The sequence below is a fragment of the Delphinus delphis genome, chromosome 4 (assembly GCF_949987515.2).
Source record: "Delphinus delphis chromosome 4, mDelDel1.2, whole genome shotgun sequence".
Lineage (NCBI taxonomy): Eukaryota > Metazoa > Chordata > Mammalia > Artiodactyla > Delphinidae > Delphinus > Delphinus delphis.
The window spans coordinates 10017152-10031138 of NC_082686.1; positions in this window are offsets into that span (position 1 = coordinate 10017152).

Genomic DNA, 13987 nt, shown 5'->3' on the forward strand with positions numbered 1-13987 from the left:
AGGACACCTGGTTCAACGACACAAAACAGCCATTCAGAATTATAGTCTGGGCTTTTGTTATGCAAAAGGTAAATGAGGGCAGCAGGAACTCTTCCAGGAAAAGCTGTTTTTACTTTTTCCCTAGGGAGAGCTCTCATCAAAAAAAGAAAGAAAAAAAAAAAGAAGAAGAAAGAAAAGCAAAAACTGCTGTTGACAGGAAATCAGGAGTCTTGAAGATGAGTGGGTTCTGAAATTATCTTATAGAAGAATATTTCATACGATGCTATAAAGTGTTTCCACTGTCAATGAATTAAATGGAAGCCGCAGCCTTCCCTGTTTGAGAACACAAAGTTATCATAGTTTCCGGCTGGCTCTCCTTCTCCAACGCTCAATCTGCAGGGACTTGCTTTGGTCTGAGTTGCATTCATGTTCTAATAGAAGCAATTTGACCAACACTCGGGTTGACCCGTTAGAAGAGAACCTTGGCCCCATATGACGACAAGCCCACGAACGTGCACATACTCATATGCAGACATGTAGTTTGCACAATGCAATGCAGACAGTGTTGGAAACTGCACTTGAATTTAGTGTTGAGGTTGCTTGTCCTGCTGTCCAGCCCATTATTGTAAAAGCCGAGAGTCCAGAATAAAAGGAAAATGAAATGAAGGTCGTTTCACCAAAGCAAGTGCATCTGAGAAGCCTGTCATTTGCCTCCATGACTTTTAACCCTCTGGATCCATTGACCTCCCTTTATTATGTTGGGTGGGTGCTGGGCACTCGTGGAGCCAGACAGCTTCAAAATCTAATGGAAGAGTTTTCATTGGATGAGTATCAAGAGAGTGAAGGGATTGAGTGTATTGTGTGTCCACTGCGTGCAGGGCCTTATTTTGGGGATGGGATACCAGGCAGTGAATGAGACCAAGCCCACGTTGTCATAGAGGTCACCTTCTAACAAGGAAGACACATGAAAAGAGGCCAGTGGTGTTAGGGAACTGTTGACCAAAACCGCCCTCCTTGGCCAGGCATGATGATAACTGCTGGCCTAAGTTGTCTCACAACAGGAGGTCCCGATAGAAAACTCGGTGCTGCCACCGAAAACTAACGAGGAGAATTCAGGAGGTGGTGAAAGGAGGGGGGACACGCCAGCCCATAGTATGTGGCGTAAAACTAACCCGGAAGAATTTGGGAGGGGCTAAAAGGAGGAGAGAGGAGACGACCAACATTTCAGAAGCCTTTGGGCTGGAATCCATCTTGGCTGAGAGATGCGCATGCCACCAGGAAGGACCCTGAGTCAGACCAACTATGGGCCAAGCAACGTGATTGGCCTGAGACAACCCGAAAACTAACCCCATCACCATAAACCCCGAGACTGCGAGCCTCGTGGCAGAGCAGTTCTCCTGGCTTCCCTCACCCTGCTGCTCTCCTCCCGAGCGCCCCTTCCCAATAAAGTCTCTTGCTTTGTCAGCACGTGTGTCTCCTCGGACAATGCATTTCTGAGTGTTAGACAAGAGCCCACTCTCGGGCCCTGGAAGGGGTCCCGCTTCCTGCAGCAGCAGTACTCTAATTGCCCATGAACAGAAGTGCTATGAAGAAAGAGGGGAGATGGGGGGCATTTTTAGTCCACGGAATTAGAGAAAGCCTTAGGAAAGGGCAAGACCTGCAAACAGTTCGGGGACACATCAGAAGGAGCAGTAAATGCAAATGTTCTAAGGGGGCCATGATGTGTCTGGAAAAATCATGACTGTGAAGGAGAAGAGTGACCCAAGAGGAATACCAGAGAGGTGGGCAGCGTAGGCAGGGCCAGAACATGGGGGCCTGTAGGGCCTCTCAGCCTCAGCATCCTTGACCTTTGGGGCTGGAGAGTTGTTTGTCATGGCAGAGAGAGGGAGGTCAGAATGCTACGCATAGTAGGACGTTTAACACATCCTTGGGCTTTACCCACCAGATGCTGTTAGCACCTCCATAAGTTGTAACTACCTCAAAGTTTTCAGACACTGCCAAATGTCCTCTCATGGGGAGGTGTGTGTGTGTGTGTGTGTGTGTGTGTGCAAAATCACTCCTGTAGGTTATGGCAAGAATAGGTCTTGGCAATGACTCTCGGTTTTATTCTAAATGCAATAGAAATCTGCTGGAGGATTTTCAGCAGGAGAGTAATGCACTATAATTTTCATTCCAAAGGGAACTCTAGCTGGTGGGCAGTGAAGGTGACTGCAGGCTGGGGGTGGCTCAGAAAGTGGTGAGAACAGGAGCAGAAGGCTGGGTTTTCACAGGACATCTAGGCTAGGAAGGGAGAACGTACCCGATCCTCATGCATGTCCCCAGGTATCCGACCATGTCATGAAATGACCTTTCTCTACTGTCCAGCACCAACCCCCAAATTGCTGAGGCAGCAGTGGTAGTGACCAAAAAAGTAGCTCCTGATGGGAAAGGCATCTGGAAAAGACAGTTTCTTAGGTGGTTGAGAGCTCAGTGGTACGAGGATAAGCCTGCAGGCTGGTCCAGGCACAGCCAAGTGGATCCGTACACATGGTAGCTTGGGCGCATGTCCCCTCTCTGGATTGACTATGTCACATCCTCAAGCAGCGCCAACAGTCAGTACGACTAGAAAACAGCCCAGTAACAAATTTTCCTACTGGAGGGTCACTCTTTCCTCACTCTGCGAGTCCATTGTGAAGGACTCACAGATGCCATCTTCGCAGAGGTCTGTAAGCCTCCAAAGTCAGAGACATGTCTTCTCATCCATGAACTTCTCTCAAGCAGTGCATCATTCCTTTTAAGTCTCTTCTCTGAGAAACTGATTCACTCCATAACTCTGAAATGCCGGATCTTTTCAGTTCCATTCCATGTCACCATTTCCCACCACAGTTCCTGTTACACCCTGAATTGTGTCCAACCCATATTTATCTCCTGAAGCCTTTACCTACAGTGCGACTGTATTAAGAGCTAAGGCATTTACAGAGGCAATTAAGGTTAAATGAAGTCATAGGATGAGGGCCTCTTCCAATAGGACTGATGTCTTTATAAGAAGAGGAAGAGGCACCAAGGGTGTCCACACACAGAGAAAAGGGCATGTGAGGGCACAATCAGAAGGTGGCCATCTGTGCGCCAAGGAGAGAGGCCTCAGGTGCCAGACCTGATGGCACCTTGATCTTGGACTTCAGCCTCCAGAATGATGAGAAGATAAACTGCTGTTGTTTCAGCCCCCCCAGTCTGTGGTACTCTGTTATGAGCCTTAGCAGACTAATACAGCCCCCTAGATGTCATCCTTAGGTAGATAATGTCACTCTACCTCCAGGATATTCATCTGCGACCTCAGCCTTGGTAGCTACTTTTGAAATCCTTACTGAAATGCTCTCCTCCCACCCACAGCCCTGAGTTTGCCTCATATGGTGCTTTTTGATTCTCCAGGATCCTCTAACCCCTCTCTTTTGCTTTGCTTCCCTGACTCATCTTTCTCGGCTTCACTCTTTCATGTTAGTGCTCCCCGGGGTCTTGTCCTCAAAGCTCTTCACATCTCAAGTCTAGACACTCTCCTAGGAAGGCTCGTTTGTTCCCAGAGCTTTAACTATCACTTCCATGTGAATGACTCATACATTCATTTTCCCAGACTCAATATCTCTCATGAGCTCCAGAGCTTTACTTTCTGCCCCTAACTTGACCTTTCCTCAGTTGAGCATGTGGCCACCAAACCTCTCACCTAAGCAAGATATTTGAAAGGCACCTTTGACTCTTTTCTCTTTTGCTTCAAATTCAGATGGCTCACAGGCTCTTTTTGATGTCATTGTCTTCCTTCAATGTGTCATCTCCTGAATCAGCTTTCTAACACTTGCATCTCATCATGTTATTCCCCTACTTAAAAGTTATTAACACTATATAAAATAGATAATAATAACTATCTCCTACTGTATAGCATAGGGAACTCTTCAAATACTCTGTAATGACCTATATGAGAATAGAATCCAAAAAAGAGTGGATATATGTATATGTATAACAGACTCACTTTGCTGTATGGCAGAAAGTAACAAAACATTGTAAACCAGCTATACTCCATTAAAAAAATAATTAAAAAAAAGTTATTAACAGCTTTCAATTACCTATTGAGAAATCCTAAGTCCAGTCTCCATAGCATGATACCTCTCCAGTACACCCTCTCCCCTTTTCCCACCCAGATAACTTTTGTTCCAGGCCCACTGACACCAATTTTGCTCCCTAAAACACATGTTCCTTTACCTTTTTGGCTTCCTCTGACTGTAATGGCTCCACCAGCAACCCCATTCTTTTGTAGTCAGGTCTTCTCCTTTGTCCCTTCTCTACTTTGCAAACCATACTCATTCTTAGAGACCAAGTTTATATGTGCCTTCACCCACAAATCCATCTTCTCCTGCGCCAGAGTCCCCTGCTCCATGTTATGTGTCCCCAGAGCATTTTGCATGCCTGTCTCTCCTGATCGATTAAGATTCTTTACCATTGCAACCATGTTGCGTCCATCCTTGAAGCGTTAAATAACCTGGTATTATTCCTGACATCCAGTATGGGCTGTGAAAAGTACTAGTTGAATCAAGAACAATGAAGAAATATCTTCTGTGATTACCTGTGATGGAAAGCTCTTCCTCGTTCTGCCATTCCTAAAACTGAGGTTATAGTAAGGCTCATGATTGGAATGCAAAAACAGAGGGTATAACTCTTTCAATAGAAATAGATTCAAAGGAACAATTGGGGGAGTAGAAATAAGAAGGTATACATTTTCATAGAAATCATGTGCCTCAGGTCCAAAATAACTTGGGAAATAGCTGAGTGAGAGGAAAACCAAAAAATAAATTAATGTTATCAGTGTCATGGAAGATTGTTACAGATTGCCCAGCCAGACAGAAAATACAGATGTTTCCCCACACCAAAATAAGCTATGAAGGTGATCAGGGATGCTAGACATCCAGTATTGTACCAAGACTTTACTCTGTCAAATGCAATTATTATATATTGAAATGTAGTCATTAAAATATTTTTTTAAATAATTGTAAATAGTGATTTTATGCTTCTTTATTAACTCATTAAAAAGCAAGGTCTACTACTGAGACGAATGACTTGAATTTCAGGGTAGTGATGAGCATACACAATATTTTGCTACATTTGTAACAACTGTAATGTGATTTGAAAATATCTGTAATTTCTATTGGTGAGAAAGTCATAAGTATTTCTAATATTACTGCCATGAGTTGTCTATATTCATGTTTGAAGAAAACACTGCATTTGAGTTAGAGGTTAGTAAAGTAAAGATGTATTCTAGCCCAGGTCACAAAAATGCTCATCATAGAAGAACTCCTGAGATGCAGAGAGACGTTTTCTTTGACTTCTTCCTGGATAAACAACCCTTGAGAAGCTACATTTAGAAGGACATCATAAATAGCCAGTGGGCTCTTTGAGTCTCAGGATAACCAATACTGGATTCCTAGAGGGATTGCAGACATTAATGTCACCATCAAGCACCTGAAAGACACAGGAATGGTGATTCCCATAGCATTCCCATTCAACTCGCTTACTTGGCCTGTGCCAAAGGCAGATGGAGCTTGGACAATGACGATGGATTATTGTAAGCTTCACCAGGTGGTGACTCCAATGCAGCTGCAATGCCAGCTGTGGTTTCATTGCTTGAGCAAACTAACACATAACCTGGTACCTGGTGTGCAGCTATTGATCTGGCAAATGCTTTTTTCTTGAAATATATTAGAAAAGACCAGCGGAAACAGTTTGCTTTTAGCTGGTAAGGCCAGCAATACACTTCCACTCTCTCACCTTGGGGGTATATCAACTCTCCAGCCCTGTGTCATCACAGGGCTGGAGAATGATGACAACCCTGTGATCTGCAGGGATCTGGATTGCTTTTCTCTTCCATAAGATATTTATTATACTGGTCATTGTGTTGATGACATTATGCTGATTGGACCTAGTGAGCAAGAAGCAGTAACTACTCTAGACTTACTGGTAAGACATTTGCTTGTCAGTGGCCCTGCCTACAACCAAAAGGAGGCACAGTGCCTAGCGGGCCTCTTTAGATTTTGGAGACACCCTATTTCTGACATGGGTGTGCTGCTCCAGCCTGTTACTGAGTGACCTGAAAATGTGCTGCTTTTGAGTGGAGGGCCCAGAACACAAGAAGTCTCTGCAGCAGGACCAGGGTCCCATGCCACTTGGACCCTATGAGTGAGCAGATGTAAAGGGGCCTGATGGGATGGCAGAGTGGGATGCTGTGTGGAGTCTTCAGCAGGCCCTTGTGGGTGAATCACAGTGCAGGCCCTTAGGATTTTGGAGCAAAACCCTGCCATTCTGTGCAGGTAACTGCTCTCCATTTGAGAAACAGCTCTTGGCCTATTACTGTGCCTTAGCAGAGACTGAATGCTTAACCATGGGCCACCAAGTTACCATGTGACCATAAACCATTACTTTGGGGGTGTACAGCAGCACTCTGTCGTCAAATGGAAGGAAGTGATACATATGTGATTGGTCCCAAGCACGCCCTGAAGGCATAAGTAAGTTACACAAAGAAATGACTCAAATGCCCATGGTCCCTACTCCTGCTACACTGCCTTCTCTCTCCTAGCCCATACCTATGGCTCAGCAGGAATTCCCTGCAATCAGTTGACAGAGGAAGAAAAGACTTGGGCCTGGCTTACAGATAGTTCTGCAAATATGCAGGCACCACTAGCAAGTGGACAGCTGCAATGCTGCAGCCCTTGGGGACATCCCTGAAGGACAAGGGTGAAGGGCAGTCCTTCCAATGGGTAGAGCTCTGAGCCATGCCCTTGGCTGCACTTTGCTTGGAAGGGAAATGGTCAGGTGTGTGATTATATACTGCCTCATGCGCTGTGCTCAATTGTTTAGCAGGAAAGTCAAGGACTTGGAAAGAACAGTATTGGAAAATTGATGACAAGGAAATTTGGGGAAAAGGTATGTGGATAGACCCCTCAGAATGGGCAAAAAAGTGAACATATTTGTGTCTCATGTGAATGCTCACCAAAAGGATATCTCAGCAGAGAGGCAGTTTGATAGTCAAGAGAATAGGATGACTTTTTCCTTGGGTACCAGTCAGCATCTTTCCCAGTCATTCCCATCATCACCCAATGGGCTCATGAAGGGAGTGGCCATGGTGGCAGGGTTGGAGGTAATTCACAGGCTCAGCAACATAGACTTCCACTCACCAAGGCCAACATGGCTCTGGCCACTCCGAGTGCCCAATCTGCCAGTGCACAGGCCAGCACAGAGCCCCCCAACATGACACCATTACCAGGGATGATCACCAGCCCCCTGGTGGCACGTTGATGACATTAGATCCTGCCTTCAGAGGGCTAGCATTTCCTTCTTACTGGACAGGCACGCTGAATAGGGACTTGCCTACCCTACACATAATACTTCTGCCCAAACTACCATTCGTGGACATATAGAATGCCTTGTCCACTGCCATGGTACTCCACACAGCATTGCTTCTGACCCAGGCTCTCATCCGACAGCAAATGAAGTACAGTAATGGGCCCATGCTCGTGGAAGTCACTGGAATTCTAACTGTATTTCCCACCATCCTAAAACAACTGGCTTGATAGAATGGTGGACTGGCCTTGTGAAGACTCAGTTATAGTGCCAACTAGGTATCAATACCTTGTAAGGCTGAGGCATAGTTCTCCAGAAGGCTGTGTATATTCTAAATCAGCATTCAATATATGGTGCTATTTCTCCCAGAGCCAAGACTCCCAGGTCCAGGAATCAAGGGTGGAAAGGGGAGTGGCACCACCCACTATTACCCTTAGTGACCCACTAGCAACACTTCTGCTTCCTGTTCCCATGACCTTAAGCTCCGTCGGCCCAAAGGTCTCAGTTCCAAAGCGCTTCCACCAGGAGTCACCACAATGATTCCATTGAATTGGGAGTTAAGACAGCCACTGGGCTCACAGCCACTCAGCCCCTTTGGGTTCCTCGTGCTTCTGAATGAACAGGGAAAGAAGGGGGTTACTGTGCTGGCTGGGGAGACTGATTCTGACCTCCAAAGGGAAAATGGACTTCACCTGGGCCTCCAGCTTGCTGACTATACATCTCAGGACTTGTCAACCTCCATAATTGCATGAGCTAATTCCTTATACCAAATTTTTTATAATAAATCTTTCTATAATATATAGATACATATTTACTATTGATTCTGCTTCTCTGGAGAATCCTAAATAATCTCAAAATATTTATTAAAAGAGTTTTTTTAAAAAAAATTATAAGTAGAAACAGTTATGCTTCTTCACTAACTCATTAAAGAACAAGACCTATTGCCAAGCTGAACGACTATAATTTCAAGGTGGTGATGAACATATACAATATTGTGATACATCTGCAACAACTGTAACATGGTTTAAAAATATCTGTGATTTCTATTGATGAGAAAATCATATGTCCTTCTAATACTACTGCCATTTATTATCTATATTTGTGATTGAAGAAAATGCTACGTTTGAGTTAGAGGCTAGAAAAAATAAAGATGTATTTTTGCTGTAACCAGTCTCATAAGTATCCTCACTATGGATCCCTCAGGGTCCATAAAGCTCAAGAAAAGAACCTCTGAGATAAAGAAAGACAACCATCCCTTTACACCTTCCTGGATAAACTACCCTTTGAGAAACTACCTTTAAAGAGACGTAGTAAATACCCAATGGGCTCTTTGATTCTCAGGATAACCAAACATCTGAAAAATATCATGTGCTCTGTAGACAAGGAAACGGAAGTAGACTTTGGTTAAAAAAGGGAGAGAGAGGGGCTTCCCTGGTGGCGCAGTGGTTGAGAGTCTGCCTGCCGATGCAGGGGACGCGGGGTCGTGCCCCGGTCCGGGAAGATCCCACATGCCGCGGAGCGGCTGGGCCCGTGAGCCATGGCCGCTGAGTCTGCGCGTCCGGAGCCTGCGCTCCGCAACGGGAGAGGCCACAACAGTGAGAGGCCTGCGTACCGCAAAAAAAAAAAAAAAAAAAAAAAAAAAAAAAAAAAAGAGAGAGAGAAGTCTCCTTTTCCATGATTTATTGGTCTTTGGGACAAAAACTACATCTCTACTACAAACTATTTTAGCCCCTCTGGGTCCCTAGTGTAGTACTTCCATGTAACAGACACTCAATATTATTTACTGAATTAATGATCATCAATGGATAGATTGACAAACTTACAAAAGTTTGCAAAGAGAGCAGTGGCCTCACACAGCTTGTTTTCTTATGTGCTCCTCTCCAGTGTCCTCTTTCCTCTCCTCTCGTGCCATCTGTGAGGCAGGCAGAGGCACTGTCTTTCCTTAGAGCAGCTGGCTCTGGCGGCTGTCGGGCATCGTCAGCCAGAAACCAGGTGGTCTTACGTTCCGTTCCTTCCACACCAAGGGCAAAGGGGGCAGGATGAATACGCCCAAACCACTTGGTATTCACTGTAGATTTTTCCATGGATGCACACAAGGCTACGTCCCATCAAGAACCCTGCCCTTGTTGGTTAATGGATCCTTTTCTAAATGCACTCAGGGAGAGCACAAGTGACCCCTCATCAGATGAGATTCGCCATTTCAAACAACCATATTTTGTGCTAATGAATTTACATATTAACTCTAATGTGTGTACCAAGGAGAAACAGAAAATACAAAAAAGAGAAACAAATACATATCTATTCCTACAACCCAAATATACATATTGCTAATATTTTAGCATATTTGCTTCAAGACTATATTAGCTTTATTAGCTTTTGCATAGTTTCCCCCCACCCCGTGGGGATTTTTGTCAAGAAGAATGGGAAAGAGGAGTTGTATGTATACACTTGTGATGATTCTAGTATACACTATCTTGTTCCCATTCCCCCTTATTTACTATAATAGGTTTTTATTGTATACATATAAATAGTGTGTATATGCATACAATTTTTATGTATATAATAAAATAAATTTATACCTATAATAAAAATAAAATTGATAAATAAAAGCATATATATGTATAACCCTAACCCTAATATAAATATGTTTTTATTTATCAACACTCTTTTAATAGTCACTTATTAACTCATCAATTAAACATATTAATGACATATTCACACTGTTTCACCTTTTCTCTCTCACAAGTAAGGCTCCCATGCACATCTCTTTCCATCCATTTTTTCCTGTGCTTACTTTGCCATTGGGATGGTTTCCTTGAAGTGCAAATCATGCATCAAAGAATGAAATTGCTTAAGGATCTTAATATAAATGGCAACCAAACTGCTTTCAATACGTTTTTTGGTTTTATTTTGCGGTACACAGGCCTCTCACTGTTGTGGCCTCTTCCACTGTGGAGCACAGGCTCTGGACACGCAGGATCAGTGGCCATGGCTCACAGGCCCAGCCGCTCCGCGGCATGTGGGATCTTCCTGGACCAGGGCACGAACCCGTGTCCCCTGCATCGGCAGGCCAACCACTGTACCACCAGGGAAGCCCCCCATTATGTTTTTTTTTAACTTTATGTTTTAATATTTTGGTGGCTTCACTACCTAATTCAGGGGAAATTCTTGACATCCCAAACAACTTATTTTCTTTCATGCCCAACAAGTCTAGAACTTTCTCAACGCTAGCACGTGAGGAGCAAGGTCATACAGCACAACTTGGTCGTCAAAAGCACAGGCTTGGAGTTAAAGGCATGCTTTCCATCCCCAGCTCTGCCCCCTTCCTGCTGGGCAATCTTGGGCCAGTTATTCAACCCCTCTGTGCCTAAATTTTCTTATTTTAAAAATGGGTATAAACAACAGTACTAACTTAATAAGTAATAATACTTACTACATATGGATGCCATGAGGATTAAATGAGCTGCTGCATGTTAAGTGGTTTGACATGTGGTATGACTCCAAAATTAGTTTTATTGTCAGTCACTGAGAGCACAGTTTACAATAACTGTGGTCTTGTAAATACTAATATATTTGAGACAAAATTTGAACCCTATTATTTGCTTCCTACTTGCTCTACCTGCTTCTATATTCCTTTTCCTCTGTCCTCGCATTATTTTGGTTTTACGGAGTATTTACAGTTTGTTTGTTTTTTTTTTTTACATCTTTATTGGAGTATAATTGCTTTACAATGGTGTGTTAGTTTCTGCTTTATAACAAAGTGAATCAGTTATACATATACATATATCCCCATATCTCCTCCCTCTTGCATCTCCCTCCCACCTGCATCTCCCTCCCACCCTCCCTATCCCACCCCTCTAGGTGGTCACAAAGCACAGATCTGGTCTCCCTGTGCTATGCGACTGCTTCCCACTAGCTATCTATTTTACGTTTGGTAGTGTATATATGTCCATGCCACTCTCTCACTTTGTCACAGCTTACCCTTCCCCCTCCCCATATCCTCAAGTCCATTCTCTAGTAGGTCTGTGTCTTTATTCCTGTCTTACCCCTAGGTTCTTCATGACATTTATTTTTTCTTAAATTCCATATATATGTGTTAGCATATGGTATTTGTCTTTCTCTTTCTGACTTACTTCACTCTGTATGACAGACTCTAGGTCCATCCACCTCATTACAAATCCGGTTTTCCCCTCTGAGCGTAGGGAGTTAACTGCTTTTTCACAGCTGACTTAGAGATCCCTGCAGACCTGCTTGACTCACAAATCGAGTCCTTTTCACCTCATTCAGACAATGCAGGGACTGCTTTCCCCGCCCTTTCAACTTATTTGCTATTGCTGTCATTTAATTGCATACATATTTCATATTTATTCAAATATTATTATTATAGATTTGTACAGTCAACATTCATTTCAATTTACAGACATAAACGTCTCTTCTTGTTCTTCATCCTTCCTGCCTCCCCAGGTCCCCATCTGGGATCATTTTCCTTCCTCCTGAAGAATGACTTTTATATTTTCCTGCCCTGTAATATTGCTCTAGTAAGTGCAAGCTTGCCAGTGACAAATCCTCTCTGTTGTTTGCTTTTCTGAAAATGTCTTTATTTTGTCTTTATTCTTGAAGACGTTTTTTCACCTAATATAGAAGTCTAGGCTGGAAATTAACTTTCAGCATTTTGAAAATTTTCTTCTGTTACATTTTGGCTTCTATTATTTATTTTATTTTACTCTATGTTTTATTTTACATGTTATTTCATTATTTATTTTATTATTTTTATTTTATATTTTATTGTATTTATGTTATTTAATTTTTATTTGATTTATAAATTTTATAATTTAGTTTTATTATTTTAATTTATTTTATTCTATATTTTATTTTACTTTATATTTTAAATTTTATGTTTTTTTATTATTTTATTTTGCTTGTTATATTTTTATTTTATATTTTCAAAATTTATTTTATTTTACTTTTAAAATTCATTATTTTATTTCATTATTTTAATTTATTTTCTTTTTCAAATGACAGCTGTCAATCCACTGTTTTTCCTTTGAAATCAATATGTCTTTCTTCCTCTGGTAACTTTTAAGATTTCTCATTGTGTTTGATTTTCAGCCATTTTCCTCTGATGTGATTTTCTCTGAATTTATTCTGCTTCTTGAATCTCCTCTAGTTTGGAAATTTGTCAGTCACTGCCTCTATGTCCACACCATTCTCTTTCTTTTATTCTTCTGAAAGGAACTTATTACATGCATGATAAATCTTCTTATTGTATTCCTTTTGTCTCTTACCCTTTCTTCATATTTCTTATTCTTTTTTCTCATATGACTTTTCTGGATATTTACTTTGAATCTATCTTTCAATTCACTGATTCTCTTTTATCCTTTAATAGGCTTAATTCCTTCTACTGTTTCTAATTTTAGTTATTACACTTTTCAATTCTAAAATTTCCCTTTGATTATCCTGACAGTTCCCATTTATTCATCAAACTTCTTCATCTTTTCTTGTATCTCTTTGATGATTTATTTACACTTTGTTATGTTAAATTCTATTGTTGGTAACTCTAATCTGAAGCCCTTAGGGATCTGTTTTTATCTGTTATTCCCTCCTATGTCTTGATATTTTTGATGAGCTACCTGGTGTATATCACAAATTATATAATTTATTTAAGACTGTAACTTCCTAGAGAAATGATTTACTTTTGTTTGTGGCCAGAAGCACCAGCATGCTATTGATCAGTATCAATTTCAAGGATTGAGATGATCCTAAGACAGCCTTCCATTCCCACAGGGCTGCACTGTATCCCACTCACCCTCGCTCTTATGATATAGGACTTACGTGTCTCAACCCAAAGCATGAGAGGTTTTCCAAGCCCTGCCCCCCTTGAACTCCTGTTTTTCTCCCACTCACCATGTGAGGTTGGCAAAAGCTCAGTACGTATTTTCAAGTTCTTAGCTCCTGTTTCCAGAATCCCATTCACCTTTAGAGTAAAAATGACCCCAAATGGGACCACCTCTATGTATTTCTGTCTCCTCCTGGATCTTGACCTTGTAATTCTTCATTGCATTGACAACTCTCCAAAGACTTCAATTACTTCAATTAGATGGTGTGTGTGTGTGTGTGTGTGTGTGTGTGTGTGTGTGTGTGTGTGAGTTTTATCTAACCTTCTCCTTGTCTTCAGCAAAGAGTTGGTCCAAATCATCTGGATCACCTAGTCTACTATTTCAGGAAGTAGAATTCTGAAGTCTATTTTTTCAGAAGTATGGCTTTCTAAATTATTATGAAAAGAGATCCAGGAAAAAAATGTTTAATCTCAGTATTCCCAAACTTACTTTACTACAGATGTCTTTGTTTTTGTGAAGCAGCCCATAGAACAAATGGTCCACAGCATCTCAACTTACAAAAGGCTTAGATTTCAAAAGGCTGTCCCTAAGAACTTTGCCTTGTAAGTTCAAAGTGTTGTTCAACAAAGAGCCATTGTATTCACGTTTATGCAAAGTTAAGTTACAAAAGAAGAACTCTGATGGTTTTGCTGTGACGCATCCCACTCCATGTAACAACTGTCATTCCTTCACCACTTTCTTTTGTTATAATTATTTCTACTTTTATTTTCATTGTAATCATACACACAGAGAAGATAGGATTGGTCAAGAAG